The sequence below is a fragment of the Plecotus auritus genome, assembly GCF_963455305.1.
Source record: "Plecotus auritus genome assembly, chromosome: 3".
In the NCBI taxonomy this organism is placed as follows: Eukaryota; Metazoa; Chordata; class Mammalia; order Chiroptera; family Vespertilionidae; genus Plecotus; species Plecotus auritus.
This window is the reverse complement of record NC_137772.1, coordinates 209290257-209309373: the sequence shown is the minus strand read 5'-3', so window position 1 is coordinate 209309373 and position 19117 is coordinate 209290257. Positions and strand designations below refer to the sequence as shown.

Below are 19117 nucleotides of genomic sequence, written 5' to 3'. Positions count from 1 at the left end.
TTCAATTTTCTTTTCTACAAAATAGTGATAGTGTTTCTATTTTTCTGGGTTGTGACAATTAGAAGTTATATACAGGGTGGGGCAAAAGCAGGTTTAGTGTTGTTTGTATGGAAAATAATATGATAAATAATAATACAAGAATAAACTCTGTGTTTTGCATACTTACAAGTGTAAACCTATTTTTACCCCACCCTGTATATAAACTACCTAAAATTTAGTAGGTGCTCAATAAAAGCAGATCAATTCACATTCCTCAATGGTGTTAGTGAAAATGCCATAATTTGGAGATTTTAGGATTTGGCAAGCCTACTTTCTACCTCTACATTGCATGTACATGGATGAGTATATGGCCCAAAGACATTTATTAAGGAGAGATAGCACAAAACATGATGTTTCGTTCTGGATCCCTGGTGGAATGGGATTATGAAGATGGTAATATAAATTGCACTGGAAATAATAAGGTCAAGAAAATAAATATCCTTATGGAAATATTTGTCTTATGAAGCCAAGAGCAGGGGTTTAATTTTAACTTTGTGGCAACTGACAGAAACCTGTGAATATTTTACATGATTCAAAGAAAGTAGGGATTATCAGACATGCTTAAAGTATCTGACAAAGGTAAATTCCTTGAATGAACCAATTTTGGAATGTCAAAACACAATCAATGTCCTAATATCTGGACACCATACACATTACTTTGGTTCTTTTAATATTTAGTTATTTTTAATGTCTATCAATACAGCATTTGGAACAAATAAGAACAGGTCCTTTGTCAATAATACCATTTGATTTTCTTAAGTTGTTTTCAACTTCAAGCTTTTGTTTGGTGCCACTTAGTTACTTCACAAACATTGTGTGTTTTGGTCTTTTGGCACGTAAAATGGGGAAGAACACATTCATTACAAAACACTGAATTCTGTAGAGATTTGAAACTCCAACTTGGTTTATGTCACTTCATTCTCTTTCTGTGAAACACAGGTCTTGAACCTACTCTTTAGTACCTAATACCTGCTTTTATGTCAATAATTACATGTCCAGCAAATAATACCCATCAATTTCTAGACTGTTTATATTATCTCATCAATACTTAGCATACTGCTGACACGGAGTTATGAGACTGGGGATGGGGCGGGGTGGGGGGCACTAAGAAAGAAAAACCCTCACATATAAGTTTTTGGACAAATATGCTACCTACTTAAGTATGTAATCAGCCTGTTCCTGAGAAAGTTCTGGCTGCTTTGCATGAACACAAAATATTTATCCTGTGTTTCACCTTTTCTGTTTAAAATTAACTCAGTGACCATACATTCTGAGATAGACATTATTTGCAGGTTATTCCTGCTGAAAGCACTTTAATCCTCATCTCTTTTATCTGCTAGGCCTAACAGAGGCCTAGTTTATTGCCCTTTAAGACCAGTGTATTTTTGTTTGTTTTTTAATGTTTACAAAGACACATACCAGTAAATAAACCCAAAGCTAGTGTTTCTTTGGCTTCTGGGATTTAAAAATATTTTGATTGCCTGCATGCCATCTGAGAATGACTCCTTCTGGCTTTGAGGGAAAGAACTAGTTTCACAAACAAATAAATACATATATATACACAACAGGTATTCTCAAATCTCTATGGGTCATCTGGTAAGGTAAAACAGGTTCTCTTCTACAATCCAAAAAGTATTTAAGGCCCTATTAATTTGTTCCCGTAAAAATATTCTGACTTCTTACAGGTCTCCTAATGCTAAAGATGGCCAGATGTTTTCAGAGGTTAAAATTGTTCAAGGTGAGTAGCCAGGCACTGGACAAACTCTGAAATCTTATTTTTGTTTCATCGATGTTCCCAAATCATTTCCCCAAAGTTTTTGCTTTCAGATCTTAAAGTCTATTAGAACTTGATAAAAATAAACCTTTCAGGTCAACCTCCATTGGTTATTTTTAAAATTCAGTTGGTAGAATTTACATTTGTTTTATACCTGGTCAAAATATATTATTCTTTACTTCTACTGCCACAAAATAGTCAAAGTCAGAAAAATTTACTTTGACACTAACATTACCTTGACTAAAAACATCGATGTAAAAGATTAAATCTCCTCTACGCACACACATTAGTAGTTTTCAGATATTCTCAATGATTAAGAAAATAAGCCAACAAAAACAACAATGTTCATCTACCTAAGATAAAAGTTCTTCAAGGAGGAAGATGACATCCAAATTCAGTATATATGATGTGATATGGACCAAAGTTTTGCTACCCCCAAGTTTGCCCTTTGGGATATTGATTTTAAACTGGTTATTAAGAACCAAAAGACTCAGAAAGAACATTTGACCCAACTTCCCTTACCTGCCTAGAGGAATTCAGGAAGAAAAACCTACTTTAAAGAAAGGGAACATCACCAAAATGTAAACTAAATGTGAAAAATGGGGCAAAATCTAGCAAAGCTACTTGCTGGATTCCCCTCTGTGTCGCATTGTTTCTGGGTGTACCAGCAAAAATTTGTTGTCCACATGTTTGCTTTTTCTCATCTACCTGTGAATTGCCTGCTTTGCCTTTGAAATCCCTTGTCTCCCTCTTCTTTGTCCTGAATGGTATAGAAACCTCAACGGCCCAATGTGTCTTCCAGTCTCACATTTTATGGAACCCCTACAAGTATATCCCCAATAAATTTTGGATATTTTCACTTGTTAATCTGTATCATGTTAACATGATTATTAGCCCAGCCAGAAGAACTTAAGGAGGTGGGAAGAAAGTTATTTTTTTGACTCCCACAGATGGAAAAATAACAATAGTTAACTGATAATAATGATTGAGGGGCATCTCTTTCAGTTTTACATAAATCATCCTCTTCCATTTCCCACTTCCTTTTGTGTCTGCAATGACTAAGCCCTCAGCATGGTACTTACAGATAAGCCTTTCCTGTATCTGGAATGTTTTGTCACCTGGTGAACTGTTGTTTAAATAAGAAACAGGTATATTCCCATTTCTCATCCTATCCAATGACACAAATAATTTGTAAAAACCATGCACCATCTATCTCTTCTTCAGCCTTGAAATTGTTGAAACATATTTATGTGGAATCCTAATAACGTTGCTGTATTAGAAACATTAATGAGCAGATTGTTCATACTTAGATTTTTTTTCCTCATCGAATTCCATGACCTGAGCAACCAAGGTCAGTAGGTTAATGAATAAATAAACTGTGGTACATCCAGACAACAGAATATTATTCAGTGCTGAAAAGAAATACACTATCAAACCATGAAAAGCCACAGAGGAACCTCAAATAGATATTACTAAGTGAAAGAAGCTAATCTTAAAAGTCTACATACTGTTTGATTCTGACTATAAGACATTCTGGAAAATGCAAAACTATGGACACACGCACACAAAATCAGTGGTTACTAGGGATGGGAGGCAGGGAGCGATGAATAGGTAGAACACAATAATTTTTAGGGCAGTAAAATGTTCTGCATGGTATAATTATAATGATGGATATATGTCATTATATATTTGTCCAAACCTATAGAGTGTACAATATCAAGAGTGAACTCTATTGCAAATTTCTAAATTATGAGCTATGGGTGATTATGATGTGTCAATGTAGGCTCATCCTTTGTAATAAATGTACCATTCTGGTGAGCGATGTTGATAACAGGAGAGGCTATGCATGTGTGAGGGCAGGGAGTACATGGGATATCTCAAAAGCTGCTCCAAAAAATTCTCATAATCAGCTATACTCTGGCCTTGCAATATTAAAATCCTGATGAAAAAGCAGTTATTCCTGGCCCCATACTCTGGTTTACCTACTTGCCTTTCCATCTGCTAGAAGAATTGGGGCACCTGGAAGCCAATGTCTGAGAACCCTTTCCAAAGTCACTAAGGGGGAAAAGGGGAACAGACACAGGAGAGAATGTCTCCATTCATTCAGGTCAGGTTAATAACATTAGTTTAAGAAAGCCCTTTCCAAAATTTGTTCTCTGAAGGTGGGACATACCTGCAGGTGTTATTGAAAATACTCTGCTGAACTAATAATTGCACATTTATCATTAAGACGTACCACCTAAAATCAGACTCTTAATCTTAGATCCATCCTATATTAACATGATTTGTGTCCTCTCTCCTTGCAATGTCTACTATGAAGGGTTGGAGAAAGAAGAAAATGTAAGGGAAATGCCTTATAAGCTATAAAGTACTCCGTAAATATCGATAGTGGTTTTGGGAGATACTCTTATCATAATGATGATGATAATGATTGTTAGATGTAAACCAGTTGATTTCATAATATATGAAAGGAAAGTTATGGGTAAACAGACTAGAGATAGTATGATTACAAAGTCCAAAAGAATAATTTAATATAAACATATAATTTTGTTTATCTGACCCCAAATGGGAATAATCATGGTCTTATCTAAAAGGTCTTGTAAAAAATTGGTTTCTCCAATTTTATCCCAATGTATTTGAATATGTTTACAGGTAACCAATGCTTAATAATAGATGCCATTTATTGAGATTTGTGTGTGAGAGTGTGTGTTTACCATGTACTAGTATCGTTAAGCATTTTGCATGAGTTATCTCATTCAGTTAGTAGGTGAAAGAATTGATATCCTACTGTATTAAGTAATATCAAGAGTGCATTGTATATAAATACATATTATATAAAAGAATTCAATAGGATTATGTGAGCCCAAAATAAAGCTATTTCATTTCAAAATGGGATTTTATGGAACTGATAAATTCAGGAGAAGAAAGGATGCAGAAAGATTGATTTGGGCACCTGAACTGATAGGAGGAAACATCACAGAAATGAATTGGTAAAATAATACTGTTGTGTGGATGAATAATAGGAAAGATTTCAGGAAAACATTCAGGTGATGAACTAATTCCCAATTCTAGTGATAACATGGGACCTCTGGCTATGGAACACCATTCCCCAGGACACAAACGAGTCCCTGGAAACTGTGCCACTCTTCTGAAGATGTATCAGCCATCCATTACGTTCTGTGTATGTCTACTCCCTGAACACCTGTGTATCTGGAGGTGATTCTCACCAATTTGCAGTTTTATTTTGGCTTCTCTATTTCTTCTGGCACTCACCTGGGGCAAAGCCTACACTGCTACAGAGGCCTCTTCTGAGGTATAGAAACTGATTTTTGATATGGGCTTAATCAGACCCTATTGGGCAGGCACATTTGTGGCTCAAAGTTCTATAATATGTTTTTACTTCAAATCTAAATTTAAACCTTCTATCACTCTGTGTGTTAGTAAGAATGAAACCTGAGGAACTATGAGTAAAGCCAAGGTAGAGTCTCTAATACCAATTTTTCCATCCAGCTTGACAATATGCTTTGGGTAGTATTCACACAACATTTTAGCTAGCTATTATCATATAGCCTGTCTTCTTTTTCCTTTTCCACAGAAGAGCAAGTAGGTAGACTAATCAATGAAGAGAGTAACAGAAAATAGGAAAAGTGATTGCCTCTTCAGATTCCTACTTATCAGAGTGAAATGGGAGTAACTGCCCTTGCACCACCAGGTTGAACTGAATAGCATATTTAAAAATATGGCATGGAATTCATGGATCATTGCTATGTGATGACTTTTGCTAATTGAAAAGGTAGATACAACCCTGAGATTATCTATTTCCAAACCCTGGAAGCCACATTATATAATAACAGGGGAGATGTAGAAGCGTAGGCTTGTGGCTTTGAATTTTGGATCCCTTATGTTCAAGTATTGTGCTTCGGATTTCCCAACCATAAAATAGGGAGAATAATAACCCCCACACCAAAGGTTTTTGAGCATACTCAGAACAGTGCCTGACACATAGTAAACATTAGGCATGATCATCATCATGAACAATTAAGTGTTCATTATTTAAAAGATGAAAGAAAATCTCCATGTTGTGCTTTTTTTTAGCACAAAGAGGAATTAAATACCATTTCCTTACCTAGTCATATCCAGCTTATTCATTATCACACACAGCATGCTTATTATGTGCTAAGCACTATGCAGTATTAAATAAGGCAACAAAAACACCTGTCCTTATAGAGTTTACATTCTAGAGGAATGATACACTGAACAAATGTATAATGTAATGTCTGTAGTGATGAGTATGATGGAGAAAACTAAAGGAGGTTGAGAAAAGCAGTGACCTTTTCTCTGTCCCCATATTCAGTGCATTTGACAAAACAGCTCACTGCAGGCCATGCTTTTCCGCTGGAAGGAATTCTCTAGCTGACATTCTAGGTAACGGTTTCACTGAAATCCCAACCATTTGGATGCAGCAAAAATAATCCGGCATATGAGTGCATCCAGATAGACATATGTACTCTGGTTTTCTGAAATGTAATGTGTATGTAATTTCCCGAATGGCTGGTTGTCACATCCATCTGGTCTTATTTCCATAGCACTTGAATGCACCACGAGGATATAAACCCTAAAAGCTGGAAAACAGAATTTAAATACCCAAACACATACGAGGTGTGTTTCAAAAGCTGCAGACAAGAAAGCACTGTGGTAACTTCATTAACTTCTCAGCCACAGTTGAGAGTAGCTGAGACTAAACATAAAGGCCACGAAACATAAAAGGCATTCCACCGGCAGACCTCATTAAGTGGGCTTAAGACAAGCTTGACAAGCTAATGACAAAAATCTAATTTGGAATTTCTGGACATAAGAACCCTGAACAAGTCCAAATACACCGAAACTCTTCCATGCGTGCTATCTGAAAAAGCAATAACCCTGCATCAATTAGGTCCATGTAGTTCATGAATCACAGCCCAGGGATGGATGTTACCCTATTCAATCATACTGAATAAGAAAATCGTGTTCCGTGTGTTTTTGGGTTTGGGCACTGGTCCTATTTAAATTGCACAGATGTAGGTTCCCAAATTAACAGTGGTCTCCACGGAGATGCTCATCAGGCTTCGTATACTGAACAAAGGCATGGCTGGAATGTAGACACCACACTGCTTGGAAAGTATTTTTGCTACTGTTTTCCCTTTCTCTAAGACTTTTCCTATATCTAATTTTTGTCATCACCTATGGAGTCTAAACAGTTTAGATTGTACTTATTTATGCCATACTAGAATTCCCTAGTTGCTCTAGGTATGTGGATCTCCAGTCTATTTTTTTTAAAATACATTTTATTGATTTTTCACAGAGAGGAAGGGAGAAGGATAGAGAGTTAGAAACATCGATGAGAGAGAAACATCGATGAGCTGCCTCCTGCACACCCCTAACTGAGGATGTGCCCGCAACCAAGGTACATGCCCTTGACCAGAATCGAACCTGGGTCCCCTCAGTCCCAAGGCCGACGCTCTAGCCACTGAGCCAAACCGGTTAGGGTCTCCAGTCTATTTTTATGTCCCTTCAGTGGAGGAGTGTTCATTTCCATGAAATAATAGCACTTGTAGTGCCTTACAAATATTGTGAATCCCCATATCATTCTTATCATGATCAAACATACTTTTTTAGATAAGCAAGCTGAAGATTCAAATACTTTGTCCTGCCTTTAATTAGTAGACAACCACTGACCTATACCCAGATCATCTGATTTCAAAGACCACATTTGAATTCCACTACCCAGTGCAGAGCAGAAGAAAGGTTTGTTGAATAAATACACAAATGAATAAATGCAATACTTAATGTCCTTAAAATTAAGTGATGAATAATTTGCCAATTAAACTATAGTGTTGTTGTTATAAAAGGATAGTTATTTAAAATCCTTGTAGGCATTACATCTTATACTTTCTATATACCTACAGTAATTTTCATAATACTGCATGAATCAGTGCAATATTTTTACTCAATAAATTATAAATGGATGCAATGGCTTCCTTGGGTCATTTTCCCTCTCCTGTGATTATCTCCTTATTTGAAAGACTAGATGTTTCTGAAATCTGGCTTTAGGTGCTAATTTCTTAAGAAATCCCTAGACTTGTGCCCATGTTTAGACTTCTGAGCCTTTGTCTAGTCCTAAAAGAGACCCAAGTTCCTGGTCCCAGCTTTTCCAAATATGGACTACCCCATTTCCACCTAAGCTCTAGTAATAATAGTAAAAATGACAATGTGTAACTATTGAGAATAATGCAATGAGTCAGAATATCCTCGTAAATGTTTTTTGTGGAGAAACAAATTCCACTCCTCCTGTGAAAACCTGAATAATGTCCTGGATCGCATAATATACTCATTGCTGGGCTCTATACTTAAATGCAGTATTAGTCACCGAGGATGTTACTTTTTGCCTGTATTGCATGGAGAAACACTATCAGCTTCTTTTTCCTAAACAGTCTAGAAAAAGATTCAGAGTATATTCTCCTACTTTCATTTCTTCCCTGTCCCTCACTGTAGTAAAACATTAGGTAAGTCACTTAACATTTCTGCAAACCTCAGTGCAAAGAAAAATGGAATGTCACCTGCCCTATCTTGTTACTGCGAGGATTACATATGATAACGTGTAAAGAATTATTTTTGAGCTATGAATGTTACATAGCTGTAATAAATTATTAGAAAAGAAAAAGCCAGATGTCTACAGACATCTTGAGAAGGCAGGTGTTTAATTTCATTCTTATGTAAACGATATGTTTACATGCATGTACACACATACACACATAGTTGCTTGGTGAAAATGGACTTATATTTATTTACTGGTGGGAAATTCAAATCACTTTACTATATAAAATTTTAAGTTAAATGCTATATTCAAAAATTCTCCAATTGCCTATATTGGTTTTTTATGCAGAGCCACTGTATTTTATACAGTAATTATATCAATTATACTGTATATTAAGTGTCAACTTGATAGTAGGCATTCGGTTAAGGTGTTTATATACATTACGTAGTTTATTACCATAATAACACTCTACGTAGGTACTATTAACTCTCTTTTGCAGATGGGTAAACTAAGGCCCAAAAGAATTAAGAAAATGCCTAAGGTCACACTGCTTGCAAATAACAGAGGCAAAATATGCATTTACATCTGCCTGTCTACAAAGCTTTGCTTACCAATTCAAATCACGTTTGTTTGAAATTTGCACTAATTCACGAGTAGCATATGTTACACAGTTTAGGAAGCAAGTTCAAATGAATCCTATCCTTTGTGAAATGTTAGGGTTCCTTTGACCAGAACATAAAGTAATTAAAAATATACAACTTTTTTAAACATAACCAGGAGCTTTATATTTTTAAAAAATGTCTTCAGAGGGTTTACAGCCCCTGGATCAGGTAACACACAGTATCCTGTAATGTAGGTTACTGAGTTATAAATGGCATTAATGGCCATGATTATTTATCAAGAATCATCTTGAGAGCTCCTACTGTGTGCACACCACTTCTCATAGAGGAATCTAGGTGAAGGCAGAGGGGAAGATTTGACAAAGAAATAAAAGATATCCCTCAGGGAGCCTACAGTCTACCTTTTTGAAAGAAATCAGCATATAGGAAGAAGTCAAACAGTCAAATTAATTTTAGAATACATTAGCAGTACTTAGAAGTAATAAAACTAAATCAAAAATTTTTCAAAGGATTATGTCCTTCAGCCTTTAACTCAATCTGACCCGCTTCGCTCACATGCCAATTAGAGTTCAAAGAAAAGATTCATACACTTCATTTACAGATCCAATGAACCTTGGGCACAGCGATAAATCCTCTATAAATCAGAAAGATAGCTATATTTATTCTTAAAATTAACTAATTTGCACACTAAAGTTAAGTGATTTGCCTGAAGACAATTCATTGGAATGTCTGATAAAAATCCTTAACTCCATTTCACATTTCACATCACTGACCTCTTTTCCCATTTGAAGGTTTACTGTGTAGAAATGATCATGTGTCAAGAAAGATTATTAAAAAAATTGTGACACAAAACAATTTCACATCTACACATGAAGATAAAAGAATCTCTAAAATATTTAGAGAATCTCGTGATGAGAAAAGAGGGCCCCGGATGTCACTCTGAATGGAATAGATAGCTGAACTTCATGGTGGAGATTTGTCTTCTTTTATCTATGCTCTGAAAACAGACTGACATTTATTTAGCAGTTGTTTTAGTGGATCCAGCAGCACAGAACGTAAACACAGTCAACAATCAAACTGATTGGCCGACTCTAGTAATTAAATTCAAATCCTTGCTTAGGTGATTTTATGAATGTATGTGTACACACAAACACACACACACACACACATACATTTTATTTCTATAACAGTGAACTCTCTTAGACTGTCCACAGAGCATTCAGCAAACTACCACTGGGAAAGAAAACCTTTCAAGTTTTCAAGAATAAAGAAATTACAAGAATAAAGGAATTTTACAGTAAGCATATTTGAAAGGACTAATGCTAAAATGATAATCAAGGAAAGACAATTCTGAAGGTGACTTTTCAAATCATATTATTAAATAATCAGCACTATAACATAAAATTTATTTTAAAAAACTGGGACTAGCTTCATTGAATAGACAGAAAATAGCAATAATATGCTACAATTGGTATAGATATAGAAAATAGAACACAAATGGTCCAAGCAGGATTTAATGTCCCTTTTACACATTTTGATTTAAGCTATCTCAAGCACTTCATGTTTTCCTGGTGAGTTAACAGTAGTTGAGCATTTCTGCAGCCAAGATGTAGAGTCATTTTCATCAAATTTCTTAATTTTAGTATTAGATTCTATTGTAGTTTTGCTGGATTTATACCTATCTTAGGGATCCCAAATTACACGAAACTTTGGGGATAGAAATTAGCATAATTGATATAATCCAATTTTTGGTAATTATAATTCTCACTTAAACCTAAATTAAATATGCCAAACTATAATTATGTTAAAATTTGCATCATGGAAATTATCCCCATTTTGCTCATGGCATCTTAAAATATCCAATAAGGAATCTTAAACTCTTAAGTTTGAGTCAAGAGGCCTTATTTTCACAGCCTTTGGGAAGAAGAGACTTATTATGCATTAAGCATAGTTATTCAGCCTCTTGAGAAAGGGAAGATAGGTCCATTATTTCTTTTCTATATGATGTGAAAGATCTTTACTATAATCTTTGGGTGCCTCTAAGTCACTTTGCTGTTAATGAGTGCTGAGTGCCAGAGCAGATGGTAAAAGATTAATGCTTTCTTTGGAGAGAAACCTTAAGCAAAGCAGGCCATGCTTCGGGACAAAGTTAATGGGAACCAAAGACACAGAAAAAGACTATACAGCTTTAAAACTGGGTACTTTAAAATAAGCACTGCATTGCTATCTATTTTTAAATGGTTAAAGATGAGACGATCTGAAGGCAATCTTTCAGCCCTGTGAGTTGTTCATTGATTCTTAAGAATTGTATGATCAAACTTTGTTATTAATTTGGGATGCAAAAAGAAAACACCCATAAAATACTACTCAGTGTAAGCTGTCTGTTTAACTAACCTTCCTGCTATTGGATTTGATTAAATTAGCTAGTTGATGTGATTAAGCTGGCAGGGTGGTTTATCTTCATCTTTGGGACAGGAGGTGGCTATAACCTGGGATATATATTGGTCAAGAAATAGATGAGTCTGAATGTGCAGGGCTGGCATGTTGTCAAAGCGCGTGACAACCTTCTTACAAAAAAAACAAAACACATATGAATATATCTCCAGTTGAGTAAAATATTCACATTATACTGGAATAAGGCAGAAGAACCCTGGCTGACATCCCATCTGTTCTTATGAATTAAATTTAGAAATCATATGTAATATAGACATTTCTGTCTGAATATCATAAAACCCTGACACATCCGGACTTTCATTAAAAAGCTCCACAGTGTGACTTGAATAACAATCCGTCTTAGCTAATTAGTATTTTCAGTTCAGCATATTCACTTCCAGACATATTGCTGTTTGCACATGGTAATTTAGGTAAACAGATACCATCCACAGCTGCATCAATTAACACTGCTAATCAAAACTGAATTCAGGTAATTAGGCCCATTTATGCCAAAAAATGTGTAATTTTGGAGAAAAGCTAGATTTTTCAGTAATATGCCAATAAGTAAAAATCTCCTTTTGCTTATAAAGAAGAAGAACGAGGGGAGAGAAATTATCATTAATATATACATCCTGCAGACTGAGTGAAAATTCCTAAATTAAATTTCAAACTTTAATTGGTTTATATTTTCAGAATTGGATCGTATTTTTTCATAAATGTTTTCCTCAGTGTTTCCATATACTAAAGTTGATTCACATCTGCCTAAGGATTTAATCATTATCAAGCAAGACTCAAACAATTAATGAATTCCAAAGTATGTATATCATGGGAAGAGATGGTCAAACTTGCTCTTCCATCTTGCTCAGCAAGTCTTAGGGAAGATGTTCTTGGTGTGTCTTGTTTTTTTTTTTTTTTTTTTTTTAATTAGATACTAATTTTCTCTGCTGCAAAGGACTCTTGTTTTCAGATAATACTCATAATAGTAATTTCTTATTTTTCTGCAAATACTTCTAAACTTCCCTGATTCTACACTTTTAATTACATTTTTATTCATTTCAAAATGAATACTATGAATTATTTTCCCTGTATTTCTCCAAACAAAAACCAATCAGATTATTTTGATTAAATATTCTAATCAAGTCATAAAAACTAGTTTAACTGTTAGTAAGTTGTGATTAACTAGTGACTAATGAATAGTTCTGGGTGAGACTGACCGGCCTGGAGTAAAAGAAAAAATGGGACCATTTTAAAAAGCATTCTGAAGAATGTATAGGAATATTATCTATAGCTATATCCATATCCATAACTACATCTACCTACTTTTCTGTATATGTGTATTTCTCAACTTCTTTAGCTTTTCCGACTTTGAAGCTTAGATTTATTTCTTAATGCAAATACCAGACCTTTATAATGTAGAGTCCAGTTTCTCTAACTTTATTTTAATGGTAATAGTCCCTTTCAATACAACTTGACAAACATTGCTTCAGTACCCACCATGTATCAGACACTCTTCTAGGCTCTATGGGTAAATACAGAAATACAGAGATGGATTTAGATCTATCACACTTCTCTGGTCCAAGCTCAGAGAGTTTACAGACTAAATAAATCAACTTTCAAAAGGTGGACCTTGTGTCCAAGTGAAAATTTATCTATCAATTCCAAACTTTTGGGACCCCCTAGGCTAATTTTGTAGAGGTTTACTTTTTGGTCCACTGGTTAACTATTTTGTTCTCATAAAAATCAAGAAATGAGAACCAAAATTATTTTGCCAATTAGCACGATATCTATTTTGCATATTGCTGTAATCCTGTACAACTTGTATGTTTATTATTTATATTAATTAAAAACATTTTCCCCACATATTCTGTTAAACACATTTGTTATAAAGAATTCCCTATAAGACAGAAATCTAACAGACTTATAAACGTGGAGGCACATTTATCAATGGATTGTCAAACTACTCAGCCAATGGAAGTATATGGGGTGGGACAAAGGTACCTCTGACTTTGATGCTGTTAAGCAAAATTATTCAATAAATCTTAAGTGAAAGGTAGATAACCACATACATCTTAAAAGATTCTAATGACTGTTTTTTAATGAACTAAATGATAAATATTTGGGGAGGACAATTTCTGGTCTCCATGAAATAAGCCATCTAAGTAAAGTTCACTGGATGAAGCTGCCAGTGAATAATCTTTCCCATTCTAAACCACTTCTCTCCTTCTTCCTCAGACATCAATCAGGAGAGAGGTAATTCATTTTATTTCCTTAATTTCAGTAAATTTATTCATCTAGAGAAAGTGTTTTAATTCATCTAAGAATCCTGTGCGCATAGTCCCCAAGTTTTAGCACAGTGGAATGCCATAAATCTCACAATGATAGCCCTGGTGAAGAAGGTCTTGAAATACAGGACCAGCTTCCTGCCTAGGCTGTGCCACTGACTGGCTGTCTCACTTCTGGCAGATCACTCTCTGTCCTGAGTCTCAGTTTCTGGTCCATAAAACTTGGCTCAGACACCCACCTCACTGGGTTGGAGGGAATACCTGGAACATAGGAGGTGCTCAATAAATACCTGTTGAAACTGAATAAAGGTCAGTCAGTGATGGCTTTAGAAATACTCATGCTAAAGGCATTTTAGTCAAAGTTATCTTATTAAGCAGTTCTCTGGGTTCTAAAATAATATGTAGAGGTGATGTGATCATTTTCACACAAATATCATGAATGCACCAATAGGCCATGCATCACTACACTACCTTTGGTAGGCTTCTAATTCACTTGAAAACTAATTCTAGGGAACTAACCTTAATAATTAGCTGGAAATATAACAACAGAACACTTATCGTCTCTAGAGTACTTTTATTATTCTAGCAAACAAATCACAATAAATAATTTATTCAGCCAAAATTACTCAACCCATTTTATTCTAGAATTAAAGAAAATATTATCTTGAAAAGTTCACGTGATTACTTTCTGACTGTTAATGATTTGAGAAACTCTGAAAATCTTTGAATTTCTCAATTAGCTCTCTTTAGCCCCACACAATAAAATTGCTTATGGTCAGCTTACTCTAAAGTTTTAGTGGAATTCAATTGTTGACTCACAAACAATATGCAATGACTAAAATGACACTACTAGTCATTTTTTTTTAAAGCAGCCTGCTTTTTAAACAGAAGGACTCCAACCAAAATATGTGGTCATAAAAATATCAAACAGATTAATTTTGGCTTGTTAATGCCAGAGAATGTCACTTCACAGCTATAAGGGAAAACATCAGATCTGGAACTGCATGGACCAGAGGGAACAGATAGCCAGAAACAAAGGCAATAAAGAAATAAAAATGTCTTCCAAGCACACTAAAACAAAACAAATGATTGGATTTGGGATTTAACAAAATATAATCTTATTTGTCTTTGCTCTTTCACCAATTCATTTTTCTACACTAAGACAATATGAATTTCCCCTTCTCGAGCCATGATTTTCTCCTATGGAAAAGATTGCTGATAATTAACAGAAACCCAGGAAAGGATGTCGGTTGTCAGTAGTTCAACACATTAGCTTTTTGTGCGTAGAGAATGTTGTGTTTGAAACATGGTTTAATGCCCAAAATGATTTTCATTTAGTTCTGGTAAGTGGTAAAATAAGAATAATCAAATCAGAGACGATTATTGAATTATATCTGAAGAATTAATAGTGCTTATTTTAGAGATTTAATTTAGCAGTCATGTTTACTTTTTAGTGAAGATTATCTTTAATAAGAAAACTAGTATCATCATGGAACAACTGGATTTTTTTTTTTAAGTTTGACAATTCAATGTACCAAAGATAAAGCTGAAAAATCTATACTTTTTATCAGGCAAGTACAGAACGATGTATCTGTTGACAATTTGAGGTTAAATTCTAGCCCCACGATTAAGAATGAGGACATTATCCTTATAGCAAACAGATATTAGTTAAACATATTATTAATCTGTACTGCAAGGTATTATCCAGCTCTCTGGAGGATGCCACTCACTGGGCTGGCTGAATAAGATCAGTCTATCACAAGTTTTTCATCTTTGACTTTCTTCATAGGCCCGGAGTAGAAACCTGTCTTTGAAAAGCATGTTAAAAGAGTACATGAAAAGCTTGTGCAAAATAAACTGTAGCACCTGGGGCTTCTTAATTTTTATATTATAATACCTTGGACTTTTCTACCTCAACACATTCAGAGTGAATTCTTTGATGAAAAGAGAGAGAAATAAATTACATATGAATGAAGAGAGAGCCTTTATTATCATTTTAATAGTTCACAGACACATAAAAGGGAACCTAAACCTAAAAATATTCACTGACTTAGCAATAAAGAAAATTCAATATGTTATGAAAAATGGAAACAGTCTTTTGAAGCAATGTGAATATGCAACTTTTCAAAGGCTTCAAGAAAATTTAATGAAGAAAAATAAAACCAAACCATTAAATGGCTCTGTAAATAACTAGCATTTGCTCCTCCTATGACATTTTTTGACTTAATGGAAATACTGAATATATCCATAGACTACCAGAGATCATGGGCAATGAAATTCCAGACATCAGAAGCAATCCCCTCTTATGAACAGCTTCATAAGCAACCGTATCAGACAGCCCCCACTTTTAGGAGACAGCATATAGATTAAGCATGGATATAATATGCAGCTTGGGTTGGTTGGCATTGGATTAGAATGTTATTTATTTCTAACCTTTTCAGGATATTCTTAGATTGTTTTCTAATGAGATCATGCATTTTCAGTGTGTGCAGTCTGCTTTCAGATTGCCTGTTTTTGTTGGGATGGTGGTTTTGATATTTTGAATGGAGGGAGTGATGCCTGGGACTCTTCCCATATGCTCCTAATTATCTATACGTTATTCTATATTCTCTACCACACAGATGCTCTTGCCAGAGCTATGACCCTTCCAAACAGCATCCCATTGAGACGTGCAAAATTGAAAATTAAAATAGGAGGGTTTTTTATTATTATTATTTGAATGACATACGACCTGCTCAATGTTTGCATTTAAATTGGCCAGAATAATTCAGTGCTGGCTTTTAATTTCAGAAGGGTTAATCACCCTAACAAAGGTCAATCAAACTTTAATCTTCAATAAAATTGCTGCAGCTCCAATCACCTGCAGGACATTTATTACATTGCTATTTCCATGCGAAAGAATGCATTGCTTTCATTATGCACCACTAATCTTCTAACTCTTTACATTAGCACATTTTACCAAAAATATTAATTCCTTTGAAACTCTGACAAGAGTTCATTTCTACACATCTCAGGAGATAATCCTGTTTAAAGGAACGGGTGCATTAGCTCTGAACCACTTTCCTAGACCTTTCTAATCCTCATAGACCTCTGCTACTCCAACTGAGTTGATACAATAGCAATTCTCAATTACCCAAAACACTATAGAGGTTTAGGTTAAAACAACATTATATTATTTTAGGAACTTAATCCTCCTTATTGTCTGTGATTATACCATTCATCTACTTGTTTCTGTTTACAATGTTTACCACATACAAAAGTTATTATTGATTTGGAGGAAGCAAATGTTAACCATATTTGAATAGCAGCGGAAAGACTTAAATTCATTAATTCACTCACTCAATAAAAACAAATTGTGTGCCTATTATGTACCAAATACTAGGAGGAGGGAGATGCAAAGTCAAAGAAAAATAAAAGAGGGTTTCTGTTATGAGAATAACATTCTCTTCTGAAAATGATGTCTGGAAAATAATCAAATATTTCTTGAAAGCTTCACTTTTAGTTTTTTTTTTTTATTAACGTCATTCAGTTTCAGAAAAGATTAAAAATATAAGTCAAATGTTCAGCAAAATTTCATTAAGTGGCTTTTATGAAGATATCTGGACGCTTAAAACTCAAATTCATAATCATAACATGATTCACTTTTTAAATTTGAGAATATAAAATTTTATTGTCCAATTTTAAAATAACCATACACAAACTTCTAGTCTCCCATGATTAGGAATCAAACCATGAGTAAGTTTAATTGGGCTGATTAAAAACATACATGCTATAAATTAATTTGTTTCCAAAATGTTATTTCATGATGTTTGAACACTGCTATTAACACGAAAGACAAAGAATAACAGGCAAAAACCGAACTGTTGTGTGTGTGTGTGTGTGTGTGTGTGTGTTTTGACATTATATAGTGGCCTGGATGACCACATAGGGAAAATAAAAGAACCTTAATGTATGCCTTCAGTTATATAGCAAATGGGTTGCCTTGGTATTACAGCAGTGGTGTGACACAGCATAAATAAGGCAAACTTTGCCTTCTGCATATTTTTTGAGATGCGTTCCTGCCTCCGTACTCGGAAGCAGCGCGCAGGCATATACACAGAGGCACATGTCCCCCTTCACCGGTATTCATGTTCATCCATCAGCAATATGTGATGGCTATAATTTGGGAAACTCCCCAGAGCTTGAATATTCAATCAAGCAGAGCAAATCACAGTAAAAAGAAAATACAGGTAAAACAGTCAATGGCCAGACTGGCATTGGGGGAATAGCACATCATTTCAAAAAATACCGGTCTCTCTAAATGTAAAAAGCCCCAATTACTTCGTTTAATTAAAATCAAGATTGCAGCCCTTCCATCCCCCACTCTGAGCATTTCTTGAAACTAAAATAGAAACTCTACATCTTCCGTAACTATGCTTGCTTTTCTTTTTGCTCCTGTAACTAGGTTGACACGATATAATGAAGCAGAGCAGGGTTTTTACATTGTTGAACAAAATAAATCCAACGCTATGCAATATAAATGTTCAATTGACATTTGTCACCAAATAATCATTCTGAAACCTGATAAAGATTAGCCAGATACAACAACAAGCAAAACTCTCAGCATCGAAAAGCTATTTCATTATATTTCTGAATTTCCAGATTTGGGGACAAATACACCACCAAAGCTCTCAGAAAATATGCTTTACATACTCAAGAAGCATATGGATCTTTTCTATAAATCATTTTGGTCATGCAAGCATATAGAACCCACCAACCATCACACAAAAAAAATCTTAATAAGAATTCCCAGGATGTGGAATTAGGAAAGAAACCGACCTTTGGCTGAACAAGTTTGCGATTTCTCTGCTTGCGTACACAGCTTTGCCGTTCCACCTTGAGCAGAAGTCGGCTCCGTGTCCCTTGTGATCTTTGTGACAATGCCATCATATCACTGGCAAATTTTTCAATTACACTTTGCCAACGTAGTAGCAACTTTGTTAATTATGATATTAGCCAGCTGGTGGGTACAATCAGTCAACCGCTGTAAGAAAGCCAGACAAAGAGACATCTAATCATTGCAACCGGAGCAGATAAATTTTGTTCCTTTCTCAGACGTGTCACAGATTCTTTCCCTGCTGACCCTCTCCTCAGCCATCGGCTGTCAAATTTAGATTCTTCGAGCTCCTAGCTTCCCCTTATCCCTGCCTTAGATCTGAAGCTCCTGGTTATCAGGGAGACACGTGTCACCAGCTGTCTTGGAGCAGGAAAGCAATCAGGTGAATACTACTTATTGTCTTGCATTGCTTTCCAAGCAGTGACAAGAGTGATTTGGGACCAAGAACACATTCAGCTCTCAGACATGTAGTTCCAAGGGATCAAGTTCAAACAGTATGTGCAAAGTTACAATAGGGAG

The 19117-nt window shown here is 35.1% G+C and overlaps 1 long non-coding RNA gene across 1 annotated transcript in view; it reads right to left on the bottom strand.

The window, feature by feature from the left end:
- Window positions 1-18745, bottom strand: part of LOC308243669 — a 29403-nt gene extending 10658 nt beyond the window's left edge. The window contains exon 1 of the long non-coding RNA XR_013960088.1: window positions 18541-18745. This is a non-coding gene — a long non-coding RNA (uncharacterized lncRNA). The remainder of the gene's footprint in view (window positions 1-18540) is intronic.
- Window positions 18746-19117: the final 372 nt, after the last annotated feature.